Here is a 15,083-nt window from a genome sequence, read left to right on the forward strand (position 1 = left end):
GGAAGGAAACCTCTTTAAATTACAGATACATTGTTATATTCCTGTCATCCGCCTTTCCTATTTATTACTCAGTAAAGTGACAGGTGGTTATTCCAATTATTCTGTTGTAGGTTTTCGACCTGCTTCTCATGTGGCCTAGGAATGTCTACAAATCCTCTTCCTTCTTTCTGATGAGGAAGCATTCATCTTTCTTTAGCTACCTTACTGTAACGGGCCCTGGGCTTCATTTTCATAAGGGTACTAGTTTTTAAAGAACATTTTCCAAATTGATTACAGTTTGACAGTTGCAAAAGTGTTGCAAGATTGGTATTGAATAAGTTTTTATTGATTTAAACATGTTCTTCCCATTCGGCTTGGATTTCAGAATGCCAGAAAATCTCAACATATTCAGCTAAAGGGAAGGAAAGCCTTCTCTTTGATACCTTTATCTTCAATAAATCTCAATAGGAGGAGACAAATGTATCTGTAGCTGGTTTGGCCAAGTCTTCCAAAACATTTTGAGTTCTGGATTTACAATACAAGTATTTATCATCTGTCAATAGAGAAAACAAGCTTCTGGTATATGATTCTAGCCACCAGGTTATATCTTGCAAGTTATTTAATAGGGGCTAAATTTTTACAGCCTGCAGTGATGTGTTCCATAGTCTCTTCTCGTTCCTTGGTAATTAATTCCAGTCTCCACAAAGAGAGCTCTTTAGTAGTTTCTTATAGCAATGACTTGGTCCTGAATTGCTGTCATAAACTCTTACATTTCCATAAGCAATTCTGCATACTTCAGCCATCTGTTTGATGTTTCTTTGTGGACATACTGTGTGCTGAGCTCTTCTGGATACTACCTACGAGGAAGGCCTTCTTAGTCTTCAATCTTAGTTGCTTCATTGGCCTCATCCAGAAGGAAGCCACTTTAGGTATGACCCAGGTGTGTCCTGCTGAATGTTTGACAAGCAGTTCTCTAAAGAAAAAAAATGTACACATGACACATTTTAAACTTTAATCCACGTTATTGACATTTTCTCCATCATTTTTCTTAAGTCTAGAAATCAAAAAAATCAATCAAACTGATTTGTAACATTTGCTGACTTCCAAGGTGTGTTTTCTCAAGCTGGTTTCAGCTGGTTCCAGGACACCCCTGAATACACAGATTGGTCTTTTCTATTGCTCAGTGATAGCTGCATATTCTAAAAAGATTTCTGTAGTTTTTTGATCTTTTGATCATGTGTTCTAGGAATGTTTATCAATCTTCTTCCTCCTTTTTGGCATGGAAATGTTAATATGTCTATAGCTGCTAAAGAGTGTTATACCTTATATATTTTTTAATATTACACAAGATTTTGTGAAGATACTTACCAAGTCAGTCATGGTCCATAGTTCCAGAGTTATACAACTGATCTGGCATTTTGTATGTGATAGTTGCTTTAAATGTGTTCTTCCCATCCAATTTTGAATTTAGAAATTCCAGTGAGCACTTAATACTCAGTCACAGACTTTTTAATATCTTTGTGCTTGATTTGCCATGCTCAGAAGAGAGGGAGATATTCATAGGTAGCACCTTCATCCATTTATTCCTCCTCATTTTTTCAATGGAATATCTGGATTCAAGCATGAAGACTTCAATCTCTACATTTCCTTGTTGTACAACAAGAATTTTATACATATTTAATTAAAATTACATTTTCATGTCTTTGGAGAAATATTCCATGAGACAGTGAAGCTATTTACCTTGGTTTTAGGTGACACCATATGGTTTGATGTAATTCCTGTGTAATATACCAAATTGTTAACAAGTGGTTTTGATTTGCCTCCTTTAATTTGGAAGCTATACTAGGTTCCATTTAGGAGAGATGATAGCACATTTAAGGCTAAGCAGAATCATAATGAGTTTAAACTGTCTCCTTGAAAAATATCACATTTTACCTGAATTGTTCTTGACATTATTGTGTTAGTAGCACATCTTAAATAGAGAACACTTTTCCATAGGGACATCAATTGATCTAGCATTCTCTCTGTAGTTAGGTCTATTTTAAATAGTTTCAGGGTTTGATTAAACTATGAGTGTGGAACTGAGTCAAAGACACTGCAATAATCAACAAAGGAAGTATAAATGTTAGGATATTTTAGAAATAATTACCAAATTGATGAGTTGTCCTCTGTACTCTGGGTCTCAGCAGAAAAAGACCAAGGGATTCCTAGCTGTATTGACTGTGTCTTCCAAGGTATTTTGAGTCCTGAATCTGTAGTACAGGGAATTGTCATCTGTCAGTCAATAAAAAACAAAAAACAAGCTTCCAGTCATCAAGTTATATCTTGCTAGTTATTTAATGTGGGTTAAAATTTTATAGCTTGCAATGATATATTGCATAGTCTCTATTATTTTCTTGATAACTGAGTCCAGATCTCAGTATAATTGACTGGCAAAAACAAAATCTGGAATGGAATTTTATTCCCATGCATCTCAATAGCTTGCTGTCCTGACCATTAAAGCTCACATGGTCATAGCCATCTTCACGTAGAAACTAAGTAAGAATGGAAATAACAGACAGAGAAGTGACAGCATGGCCATGCACTTGCTTCAAGATAGTTTCATGATGTTTTATGAAGACGTTCCCTCACCCCAAAATTCACAGCAACTCATTCTCCTCCCATTTCAAGAAGTCTGAAAGGAGCCCTCACCAAAAGAATAATTCAGTTTTTAAAAAGGATTCATTTTATTGATATTTTCTGTTTCTTATACCATTATAGTATTTCACAGGTCCCTCTCACTTCTCCTCTCAGAGAACCATCCTATATGAAGATAGTATTTTTTAGAGGAAAAAGGAATCAGCGCAACTAACTGATACATTGAAAAAGTCTGAAAACATGTGCAATGTGTAACACTCATGGACCTTCCACCTCTTTGAGGCTGAGGTAGGGTTAGTGGTGTCTTCTCATATCTTGTCATTTCAGTCCTACTTGATCCTGAGTCCATCTTGACTTTTGTCTTGTCCTGGAATCTGATGACTCTGAAGGAGAGAATGAGGTTGATGACTTTGCGCAGCTCTGCCTCACTTAAATCCTATTTATCTGAGTCAAAAGACACCTCCCCCATACCATTTTATTATTTAACTGTTTAACTATTTTATTATTTTACTAAGTTACTATTTTAGCTACCTGGAAATCTGTGGCAATGGGCTAGTAGCAGGTGCAGATGTACTGGGAATTGTCGTCACAACACTGCACACTGGGGGCTCAGAACATGGAGTTCATTTTCTCACTGAACTGAGGCAGCATTGAGATTCAGTAGACCCTTGGGTTTCTGAGCATGTTTTTTAAGGACTAAACTGCTCACCTCCTGGTGTGAGGAAGGGCCTAGAAAAGGATCCCTAAAAATTGTCTGTTTCACCTAACTCTGGTTTGCTTACCACTGAAGATGGGGATCCCACCTTGCCGTCAAAACATAAAAAAATGTACAAAAACGTTTGCGGAGGTGATTACCAAAGTCAGAGCATTTTTCTGGAGTGGCCACCATGATGAGGAGCACTGTGAAGCTTATGTAGGTTTCACAATAATATCCAATCTAATCAACAAGCTTGTATGCCTCCCAAAAGGAGTTGAGAGGCTTATGACAATGCAATTACCACTTGCAGGAAAAGTGCTATACCGTAATCATCCTCACCTATGCTTCCACCATGATGAACCCTCCTGAGGTTCAAGAAAAATTTTATGAAGACTTGATGAGACCCTCATTATCAATGTGCCAAGAGAGGACAAGCTTGCAATTTTGAGTGACTTTAATGCCAGAGTAGGCACAGACTAGCAGACATGGCAGGGAGTTCTTAGGAGGAACAGAATCAGAAACAGCAACAGCAATGGTCACTTACTGCTAAAGACTTGTGCATCTCATGACCTTCTCATCACCAACACTGTCTTCCATGTAACCAAATGCAACAAAATTTCGTGGATTCACCCTTGCAACAAACATTGGCATTTAATAGACTATGTCATTGTAAGAAGAGACAAATAGGATGTAAGACTGACTAAGCCACAGAATGCTGAACTGACCATAGACTTATCCTCTCTAAGCTAAATATTCACATTCAGCAAAAGCACTGACAACTTGACTACCAGATTAATTATCAGCAAATTAGAGTGCTTCTCCAAGTGGAAGAGTTCATTGCTAACTTGGAGGGCAAGCGGAGTCAACACATGGTTGGCAACAGTGGAACAGAAAAGGAATGGGCAGCTTTCATAGATTTGGTCTACAACACTGCATTTACTCATCTGGGTCAGAACACTGACAAACATCAAGATTGATTTGATGAAAATGATGGTGAAATTCAGAAGCTACTAACTGAAAAACAAGAACTCCATGGGCTTACCAGCACAATTGTTTGTACATATCTAAGAAGGAAACATTTAACTCCATCAATAGTAAAGTGTAAGTAAAGCTTAGGGAGATGCAGGAATCTTGGCTCAGTAAGAAAGCAGATGAAATTCAGTTTTATGCTGATGATCCAAAGAACTTCAGTGCATCTCAATGCTCAGTGCTGAGGATGCCACACAGTGATAAGGACATGATACTGAAGAGATGAGATGAATACTTCCATAATGTTCTCAACAGACCATCAACCAATGCTGAAGTCATTTATCATATACCTCAGGTTGAAGTCAATCCCTCTCTAGCCAAATTTCCAAATGAAGAAGAGATTTTGAATGCCATTAGGTTCCTCTTGTGTGGCAAAGTACCTGGTGCTGATTTCATTCCAGCAGAGATCTACAATGCAGGGAGTCCACTGCTCATTCAAAAGCTAACTGAAATCTTCTGGGTTATATGGCATGAGGAGTTTATCCCCCAGGAGATCAAGAATGCTTCCATTTTCCATCTCTATAAAGTAAAAGGAAATAGGTTGTCCTGTGACATGGCAGGGGAGGAGTATCTCTTAGTCATTGCTGGCAAGATTCTTGGCAGAGTCCTTCTTAATTCGCTGATCCTTCATTTGGAAGATGGTCATTTACCTGAGTCAGTATGGCTTCAGAAAGGACCAAGGAATGGTTGACATGGTGTTTCCTCCCAGCAAGTCCAGGGGAAATGTCAGGGATAGAACAGAGGTCCGTACTCAATTTTTGTTGATCTAACCAAGGCCTTTGATGCTGTCAGTTTTGAGGGCTTATGGAAGATTATGGTGAAATTTGGTTGCCCAGAGAGGTTCATCAGTATTGTATACCAGTTTCATAATGGCATGCTTGCCCAAGTTCTGGATAATAGATGATGCTCTTGCATTTTCCCAGTCACTAGTGTAGTGTAGCAGGCCTGTGTGCTTGCTCCCATGCTTTTTAGCATGATGTTTTCAGTGATGTTGTCAGGCACCTGATTTGAACAAGGATGAAAACTGCATTTACTGACGGTAAATTATTTAACTGGAAAAGGCTATAAGTCAAGACTAAAGTGAAGGAAGAGCTGTTGCATGACTTTTTGTTCACAGATGACCCGATTCAATGCAGACTCTGAGGCTGATAGGCAACAGACTATGGATTGACTCTCTGCCACTTGTAATTTTGTTTTGACGATTGTATTTGTGCAATTGACAAATTGTAATTTTAGCCTGACAATTAATACCAAGAAAACACAGGTTCTCCATCAGCCAGCACTACAACATCCATACATGGAACCACTGGATACAGCAACTGGAGACATTTTGAATTCTGTGGTTAAGTTCACTTACCTTAGAAGTGTACTTTCCAGAGAAGTACATTCAGGTGATAAGGTCAATGCACGCATTGCCAGTGCTAGTTCATTGTTTGGGAGGCTCTGAAAGTTTGGGAGAAAAATATTAGGCTGCCTGCTTAACTAAAGGTCTACAGAGCTGTTGTGCTGACCTCATTGTTGTATGCCTGTGAAGTTCTGACAGTATACCAAGGTGCATCATGTCAAAAAAAAAAACTTGAGATGTGCGCATTTAGAGACATCTCCATCCCAAATGTTCATTCAGATTATTTGTACTCAACTTGTAGTAAAGCCTTCTGTGCCCATATTGATCTCATTGTTGTATGCCTGTGAAGTTCTGACAGTATGCCATGGTGCATCATATCAGAAAATTGAACTACTTCCATTTGAAATGTACCAGGAAGATTCTGAAGATCACCTGGCAAGATAAGATACTGGACACTGAGGTACTTTCTCAGGCTGAACTGCCAAGCATTCAAACTCTTTTGCAGAGAGAGCAACTCCAATGGGTTGGCCATGTTGTTTGAATATCAAATGTATGTTTGTCTAAAAGACTGTTTTACAGAGAATTCACACAAGTGCTGGCATGGAGGTCAGAACTGATACAAGGACACTCTCAAAATTTCTCCAAAGAATTTTGATATTGATTATGAGATATGGGAAACATCGGCATGGGACCAGCCAGCATGTCATGCCCCCATCAAAAAAGACACTGTATTCCATGAGCAAAGCAGAATTGCAATAGCTCAAAAGAAACTTGAGATGTGCACATTTAGAGACATCTCCATACCAAATGTTCTTCAGATTATTTGTACCCAACTTGTAGTAAAGGCTTCTGCGCCCATGTTGATCTGATCAACCACAGTTGACAAACTGTACATTGACCCCTGACATCATGATATAATTTTGATTATCTTCAAGTATGAAGGACAACAAATTTGATCTTTACAATTTTGCTTTATTTACCTTTGATTTTTTTCAGTGTGTAACTGTCCTTTCCATTTACATTATTGTAGTTACTATGTATATATGTTTTTTGGTTCTCCTTACTTCACTTGGCATCAGTTCATATGGATTTTTCCATGCTTCTCTATTATCACATATATCATGTTTTATATCACAGTAATATGCCTTTACATTCATGGATCACAATTTGTCTAGCCATTCTCCAATTGAAGGACATCCATTTGTTTCCAATTCCAATTCTTATCCCAAAAAAGTACTGACATAAATATTTTTGGAGTACATGGGGACTTTTTTCTCATCAATGGCTTCCTTGGAATATAAGCCCAGTAATGGACTCTGGTTCAAAGGATATGAACATTTTAATCACTTTATTTTCATAATTCTAAACTGCTTTCCAGAATGATTATGCCATTTCACAGCTTCTCCTACAAAGTATTAGTGTAGCTATCTTTCCACAACTTCTCCAGCATTGGCTATCATCATTTTTTATCATTTTGCCAATTTGCAGGGTGTAAAATTAAACCTAAGTTTTGACTTGTATTTCTTTTATTATGAAAAGTACAAACTAATTTTAGTAATATTATCCTTTTTGTTATTATTGGCACAGCCTAGCCATGAAAACTGAATATTCAAATATTTAGATTGTTTTAGATTTCTTTAAGGGGCACTTCGTAATTGAACGTAGATAATTTGATTAGATAGTAATTGAACATAGATTTTGTGTGCTTTAGGAAGTTGATTCCAATATATTTTAAGCATTTTGTAGTTATTTGGAATGGAATTTCCTTTTCTATTATTACTTTCTGTGTTTTGCTTTTATTATATAGGCATGCTGTTGATTTTGGAAGATATATTTTATATCATGCAATGTTGCTGAAGCTGTTCTCTCAGTTATTATCTTTGCTGATTCCCTGGGGTTTTCCAAGTAAACTATCCTATCATCAGTAAACAGGGATAGTCTTATCTCTTCCTTACCTAGATTTGGTTCTTTAATTTGACTTATTGCTATTGCTAACATTTTCAGAATTAATATAAATAAGTAAATAAAATAATAATGGGTAGAGTGGACACCTTGCTTTACTCCTATATTTATTGGAAAAAGTTCTAGTGTATCTCCATTGCATATGTCACATGCTCTTGGTTTTAGATAGATGCTTTTTATATTTTTAAAAGTTCCCTCAAGGCCTCATTTCTAAAATATATAGAGAACTGAGTCAAATGTACAAGAATACAAGTCATTTCCCAATTGATAAATGTTCAAAGGATATGAACAGGTAGTTTTCAGAGGAAGAAATTAAAGTTATCTATAGTCAACAAAAAAATGCTGTAAATCACTATTGATTAGAGAGATGCAAATCAAAACAACTCTGAGGTCCCACATCACACCTATCAGATTGGCTAACATGACAAATCGGAAAGATGATAAATGTTGGAGAAGATGTGGGAGAATTGGAACACTAATTCATCGCTGGTGGAGCTGTGAGCTGATCCAACAATTCTGGAGAGCAATTTGGAACTATGCCCAAAGGGCTACAAAAATGTGCATACACTTTGACCAGGTATATTGTTTATGGGACTATATCCCAAAGAGATCATAGAAATGGGAAAGGGTCCCACATGTACAAAAATATTCATAGCAACTCTCTTTGTGGTGGCCAAAAGCTGGAAACTGAGAGGATACCCATCAATTGAGGAATGGCTGAACAAATTGTGGTATATGAATGTAATGAAAGACTATTGTGCTATAAGAAATGATAAACAGGAAGACTTCAGAGAGGGCTGGAAGGACTTATATGAACTGATGCTGAGTGAAAGGAGCAGAACCAGGACAACTTTGTACACAGCAACAACCACAGTGTGCGAGGAATTTTTCTGGTAGACTTAGTACTTCATTGCAATGCAAGGACTTAAAAAATTCTCAATAGACTTGAGGCAAAACACCTTGACATCCAGAGAAAGAACTATGGAATTGGATCACAAAATGAAGTAGACCATTTTCTTTTGTATCATGTTTTGTTTTATGGTTTTTCCCATTCATTTTAATTCTTCTATGCAACATGACGAAGGTGAAAATGTATTTAATAGGAATGTATGTGTAGAACCTTTATAAGATTGTACACCATCTCAGGGAGGGAGTGGGGAGAGAAGGGGAAAGTAAGAGAAGGGAAAGGAAAGGAAAGTGAGAGGAAAAAATCTAAGATATATGAAAGTGATTGTAGAACACTGTAAACAAAAAAAATAATTTAACAAATATAAACAAATAAATGAACGAATGAATGACTGAATGAAAAAAAGTTCCCTCTGTGCCTGTACTTCATAGGTTGTTTTGTTTGCTATTGTTGTTTTTGCATAAAAGAGTATTGTACTTTGTCAAAGGCTTTTTTTCCCCTGCATCTGTTGAGATGATCATGTGGTTTTGATATGATTTATTATGTTGATTGTTTTCCTAATGCTGAACCATCCTTGCAACCCCAGTATATATCCCACTTGAATATAGTGAAATGATTTCTTTTATAAATTACTGTAGTCTATTTGATAGGATTTTGTTTAAAATTTCATTCAGGGTTCATTCATGGTAGTAGCCTGGAGTTTTTTTTCCTGTGTTTTATCTTTCTATAGTTTAGGTATTTGGATTACATTTTTTCCCTATAAAAGGATTCTGGCAGGGTACTTTCTCAATTTTTGAGAGTAATTTGAAAAGTGTGAGTATTAACTTTTCTTTAACAATTTGATAGAATTCTCCTATGACTCCATCAGGACCAGAAGTTTTGGGAATTTTCCCTGCTTTGGTAGGTTTTTTTTTTTTACATCTAGATCTATTTCCTTTTCTAAGATCAGATTATTTAAGATCTCTGTTCTTCTAATACTTTGGGCATTTTATATTTTTCATGTTATTCTCTTTCTCTTTTGTGTTCTCAGTTTTGTTAGCCTATAACAGTGGCTACTTTTCCTAGCTGGAAGCAGGTAGGTGGTGCCAGGGAGTCAGGAAGATCTAAGTTAAAATCTGACCTCACAGTTGGGTAAGTCACCATCTATTTCCCTCACTTTCCTCAATTGTAAAATGGAGATAATCATGCCACTTACTTCCCAGCGATGTTGTGAGGATTAAATGAGACAATTCTTGTACAAATAAGCAATCCTTGCTTAGCACAATGCCTGGCACACAGTAAGTGCTTAATAAACGTGATATATTCATCATCATCATGACTCTATTTCAATTATGCCTAGGAACAGTCTTTGAGTTATACTGTGGGGTGACCTAGACTTCAAAAAAATCTTTAGATTCCTAATGGAATTCCTGCATAAATGCTTGATCAAACTTCTACGTCATTATTTGTTCTACTGAATAACAGAGAAGCCAAATATGGACCTGAGTCTTGACTCTAGCCAGGAGGAAGAATTGGACAAAACTCACATCCTGTTGTCCGCATAAGTCAACAAGAAATATTTGGGGCAAAAATCTGTCTAGAGAGGGTGACTTTACCTAGCATTTCGGATGTCACAAACCTTTCTCTCCTAATGCCCTAGAATAGGGAATGGTGATTGGCACTTAGTGACCAAAAGGTTTGTGGGATACCCTGGGGAGCAATGTGAGAGAACTGTCCATATCATCTTATAGAAAAAGAAATTCGGTCTCTTAAAACTTGTTTTTGACGTGGGCTTTCAACTCTAAAATCAAGGAGGGAAACATGTTTCTTCGTTCTTCCAACTTACTACTTCTGTGACTTTAGGCAAACAATTTAACTTCTCTGGACCTCCGCATTCTTATTTGTTAAATAAGCGTATTGGATGGCCTCTCAGGTCCCTTCCTAAATCTCTGATCCTATAAAATGATCCAAAAAGTATTTTTCTTTCCTTTACATGTATATTTAGAGCTTAACTGTTCCTAATGTGTCAAATGAATTCAAAGGTTTTTTTTTTTTATTTTTGGACAAAAATTCTGAAAAATGATAAACAGTCACAGTGCTATGGGATAGATGAGGAAATGCAACTCCCTCATTTCAATAGAGTGGTAGGGGACCACAGCTGTGGAATGTTGCATTCTCTGCCACACTAAGTTGTTTTCCTTAACTGTAGTTCTTTGTTAGATGGGTGGGTTTATTGGATTTGAGCAGAGTAGGAATAAGGGGAGTGGGGGGAGGAATTTCCAGATATCACTGATATAAAAACTAAAGGCAAGGGGTAGCTAAGCCTCAGACACTTTACACTTACTAGCTGTGTGGCCTTGGTCAAATTGCTTAATCCGGATTGCCTCACCTCCCCCCTCCAAAAAATAAAATAATAAAAACTTAAGAAAGTGACAAAACTTATTTTTAAGTGTAGGTCAAGATATGCATTTTGAGCTGTGTCAAGATGTAACAAACAACTTTCTAACACATGAAGAGTCAATTGTGGTGTTTGTACCCGGGATGATGAGTGCTTTGGGCATCAGTGGTTGGTAGATCAGTAATATCTGTGACCATCCAATGTGTATCCAGTGGCACAAAGCCATCATATTTCAGTTACCTGATAATGTTCCACTTGGTTTTCCTTTTGGTCACTCAGTTCCTCCCTCAAATGGAACTGGGGAGCCCCATCAGTCATTGTCACTTGAGAACCAATACCCTGAAAAAGTCTAAAGACTTAAGAAGCAGATGCAGGTTCTTTGAATTCCAGAAAATTCTGAATGAAAACAGCAGTTGAGAATGGAATGGCTTTGCAAAGCGAGTCTCATTATTCTCTGGCTGCTATGCCTTGTTTTTGGCAGGAACACTTGAAAATCTGCAGCTCCAGTTGCTCCAGATCCAAAAGGAGCAAAGAGAACCTGCCCTCCTGGGGATCCCTGTGCTTGAGAGTTTGAAACAAAGAGCCAGACAGTTGTGCTTCCCTGTCCCCTGATGGTTCTCTGCCACCCCCCTCCCACCTGCCCCCACAGCCGCATTTCTTATAAACTCTAGGATTCCTCTGATTTTCTCCAAGAAAACCTTGGCTCCTCCCCATATACAGGATTATTTGGGCACTGCTCTGGTTCAAGTTTACTTGCCAGTCCCTTATGTGAGGGCCATGGTAATGTGATGCCTGTGAGTTTTGAGCCAATTATGGGGCTTAGCCAGGGTGGTCTGAGGAGCTGGGCCTGCTATTCATGCATTTCAAAAATGTCTATGTTATTTCTCAAATAGGTCAGCAAACTGTCATGGATGCCAGGACTTTGACAGAATGAATTTTGGATTCCAGTCAAATATTTAAATTAATGCTTCCTTTCATTGTCAGAATTCTTTTTAGCTGGTTCTGAAGACCCATTCCTTTAAATGAACTTTGAGTTTATTTAAATCCTGGGTTTCTCTTTTCCTTGAGTATGGGATGGAGGTACAGAGGGAGGGCACATCTGAAAGTTCATGAAAGCCACTCTCAGAATGTAGCCTCAGAGAGAGAACAGAGGTCTTCTCAACTCTTTTAGCTAATCTTGTTTGTTTAAGGTTCACTTGTCCTACAATTGTTTAGTTGGCCTACTGGGGCCAGGTGGTTACATTCATTGCGGTCTTAGGTCTCGGGTTTTTTGCTGTGTAGCAAGAGCCAGCAATCTGTCTTCGTCTTTTAGAAGTATAAGAATGACATGTCAACTCATTCTGTCTGTCTTCATCTGCTTTTTGAGTTTTCAGGGCTAAATGCAGTGTTTTATGTACATTACAAGGCTGTGCCATATCACTTCATGTTAAAATACCCACAGCTGATTTCATTTTGAAAAAGAGCAATTCGTAAAGAAAATTTTCCCCTATAGGAAATCTAATTTTAGGTTATATAATTCAGGCAATTCCAAATTGTAAGTAGTTTTCCTCCTCTCCTTCCCTCCTTCCTTTCCCTTCATCCTTCACTTATCTTCCTTCTTTCTATCCTTCCTTCTTTCTCCTCTTCTCCCTCCCCTCATCTCCCCTCCTTGCTTGTAGATAACAAGCTATCTGAACTTCATTTTTAACATAAATGGAATTTGGAATCTGTGCCTGGAACAGCATGAGCCTTCATTATTGGCTAATTATTGGCTGGCTAATTATGGTTGACACTGTGAGCACAAGTCACAGTTGAAGGTGTTTCCCAAAGGGTGTGGGTGTTCAGTAATATCCCTCCCACCAAAATCAAAGAAAATCACTTTGAAGATGCAGGGGGTAAATTTTCTTTCAGGGATTGGATCCAGGAATATAGGAGGGCTGTTCTCTCTGCTTAGTCATCCTTGGAATGATTTCTTACGCTTCAATGTTGCCACTGTTAATGGCCCTTGAACTCTTTCTTAGTGTTAGTCAGCCTTATTATTTCTACAGTGTGCTTTTAATTCTCCCAACACATGCATTCATTCTGTCTGTCTCCTGATCCACTCTACAATTTGGCAAAAGAGATGCTTTCCTAAGACCGCTGGGTCTCTGTTTCACTTATTGCCAGGAACATGCCATGTCAGCTCACCTTCATTCTGCCATCTTTTTATATTCTGCTGTGCTAGCAAAATTGAGCGGTGCCAGAAATATGAATGGGCATTGGACACAAATCAGAAGACTGGATTCAAGTACCTGCTCTGCCGCTTATTAACTGCTTGACCTTGGGCCAGTGGCTTTACCTGATAAAGTGTTTCTATATTAACCCCTTATTAAAAGCTAGACACTGTGCTAAACACTAAGGATATAAGACCAATAAAAGAGATAGTCCCTACCCTCAAGGAGCTTATACTCTAATGGGGGAATACAACACCTATAAGTGGGTAGGGTGAGGGGCAATGCAGCAGGCCAAGAAAGAAAGGACAACGAATATAGAGAGTGTCAAGACGAGAGTTGAGGCTCTCTGAGACTCAAGATTCAGTCAAAAGGCAGCACCTGAGGACCTAGAGTGCCACAGGTGGCCTCTAGGCCTCAGATTTCACTAGACCCATGGTCTCTTCTCTCCCTCTATCCCTGGAAAGGCAGAAGCATATTGTTGGCTGTTCTAGTGGTGGTAATTGTGGTCTATGGGTGGCTAAAGGATCCAGAGTTGACCAGAACATTATAGAGGATCCTGGAAGAAATCTGTAACTATTTAAGAGAATTTGGTCTGATCAATCAGTCAGTCAATACACATTTATTAAGTGGCTACTATATGCCTACTTTATCCTACTGCACTAAACTCTAGGGAAGTAAAGAAAGACAAAAAAAGTCCCCCCCCTCAAGCAACTCATTGTCTAATGGGGGAAACAACAGTTTTGTACAAAGATAAATTGGAAATAATCAACAGGATGAAGGCACTAGAATTAAGAGGGACTGGAGAAAGCTACTAGTAAAAGTTCAGTTTTTAGATGGGATCTGAAGGAAGCCAGGAAGGTCAGTAGTTTCAGTGGAGGAGCGAGAGCATTCCAAGCAAGTGGGACAGCCAGGGAAAAGACCAAGCAAGAAGGCCAGTGTCACTGGATCACATCATTTAGGGGAGGGGCAGGGTGCGGGGTGTAAGAAGACTGGAAAGATGGGGTGAGGGGAGGTTGTGAAAGGCTTTGCATACCAGAAGGTTCGGGATTTTTTTTGATCCTGGGGGTGCTAGGGACCCAATGGAATTGACTGAATAGTTGGCTAGACAATCTGTCGAGCTTGTCTATCACTATGTATATTGAGGACCAGCTCTACAGCAGGACCAGCAGGTTGAGACCAGAATTAAAAAGGAGGAAAGCTGGCTCGACTGTCTTTGGCTTTAGGAAGCTCTTTTAGCCACCTCAAGCTTCTTCTAGAAACAAAGAATATTTTAATACCAACATTCTACTGGTGTAGTGTCACTGAGAGATATGGAATGTGACCATCTCTGAAAAATGGAAGACATAGCACACAGACGGCAGTGGAGAGGCCCAGGGAAGGAGCGAGCAGGCTGCAACATAGAAGCAACAAAGGAGTTTGAAGACTAGGGGTGAAAGATGTCATCAGGGAAATGTATAATAGAAAAATAAAATGAGCTGGTCATGTAGCAATGGCAAGAAATGATTGGTGGACAGCCAGAGCGCTCCTCTGGTACCCTCATGATGTCAGAACAAATTGAGGAAAGCATTTAAAAAAATCATTGGGTGTACCCCCATGTCAAACTTGTTAGAGAACATGGACACGAGTTGCACAAGATGGGTAGGCATGGATAGGTTATGATTTGCATCACATAAGAAGGATAAGTTCACAGAGCCATGAATATGAATCATATAACATGACAGTCTCTGAGGAATCATAGTGGAGGGTGAGGGTCCCACATGGTGTATGTATGGCAAAAATAATAATAATACGTACTCCTTACTGTGTGCTGAGCACCTTATAATTATTGTCTTATTTGATTCTCACAACTCTGGAAGGTAGATGCTAATATTATCCCCATTTTCCAGGTGAGGAAACTGAGGCAAAAATAGATTACAATATATTACTAACAATAACAGAGATGATGTAAGGGCTAAAAT

This window comes from Notamacropus eugenii, chromosome 4 (genome assembly GCF_028372415.1).
Source record: "Notamacropus eugenii isolate mMacEug1 chromosome 4, mMacEug1.pri_v2, whole genome shotgun sequence".
Lineage (NCBI taxonomy): Eukaryota > Metazoa > Chordata > Mammalia > Diprotodontia > Macropodidae > Notamacropus > Notamacropus eugenii.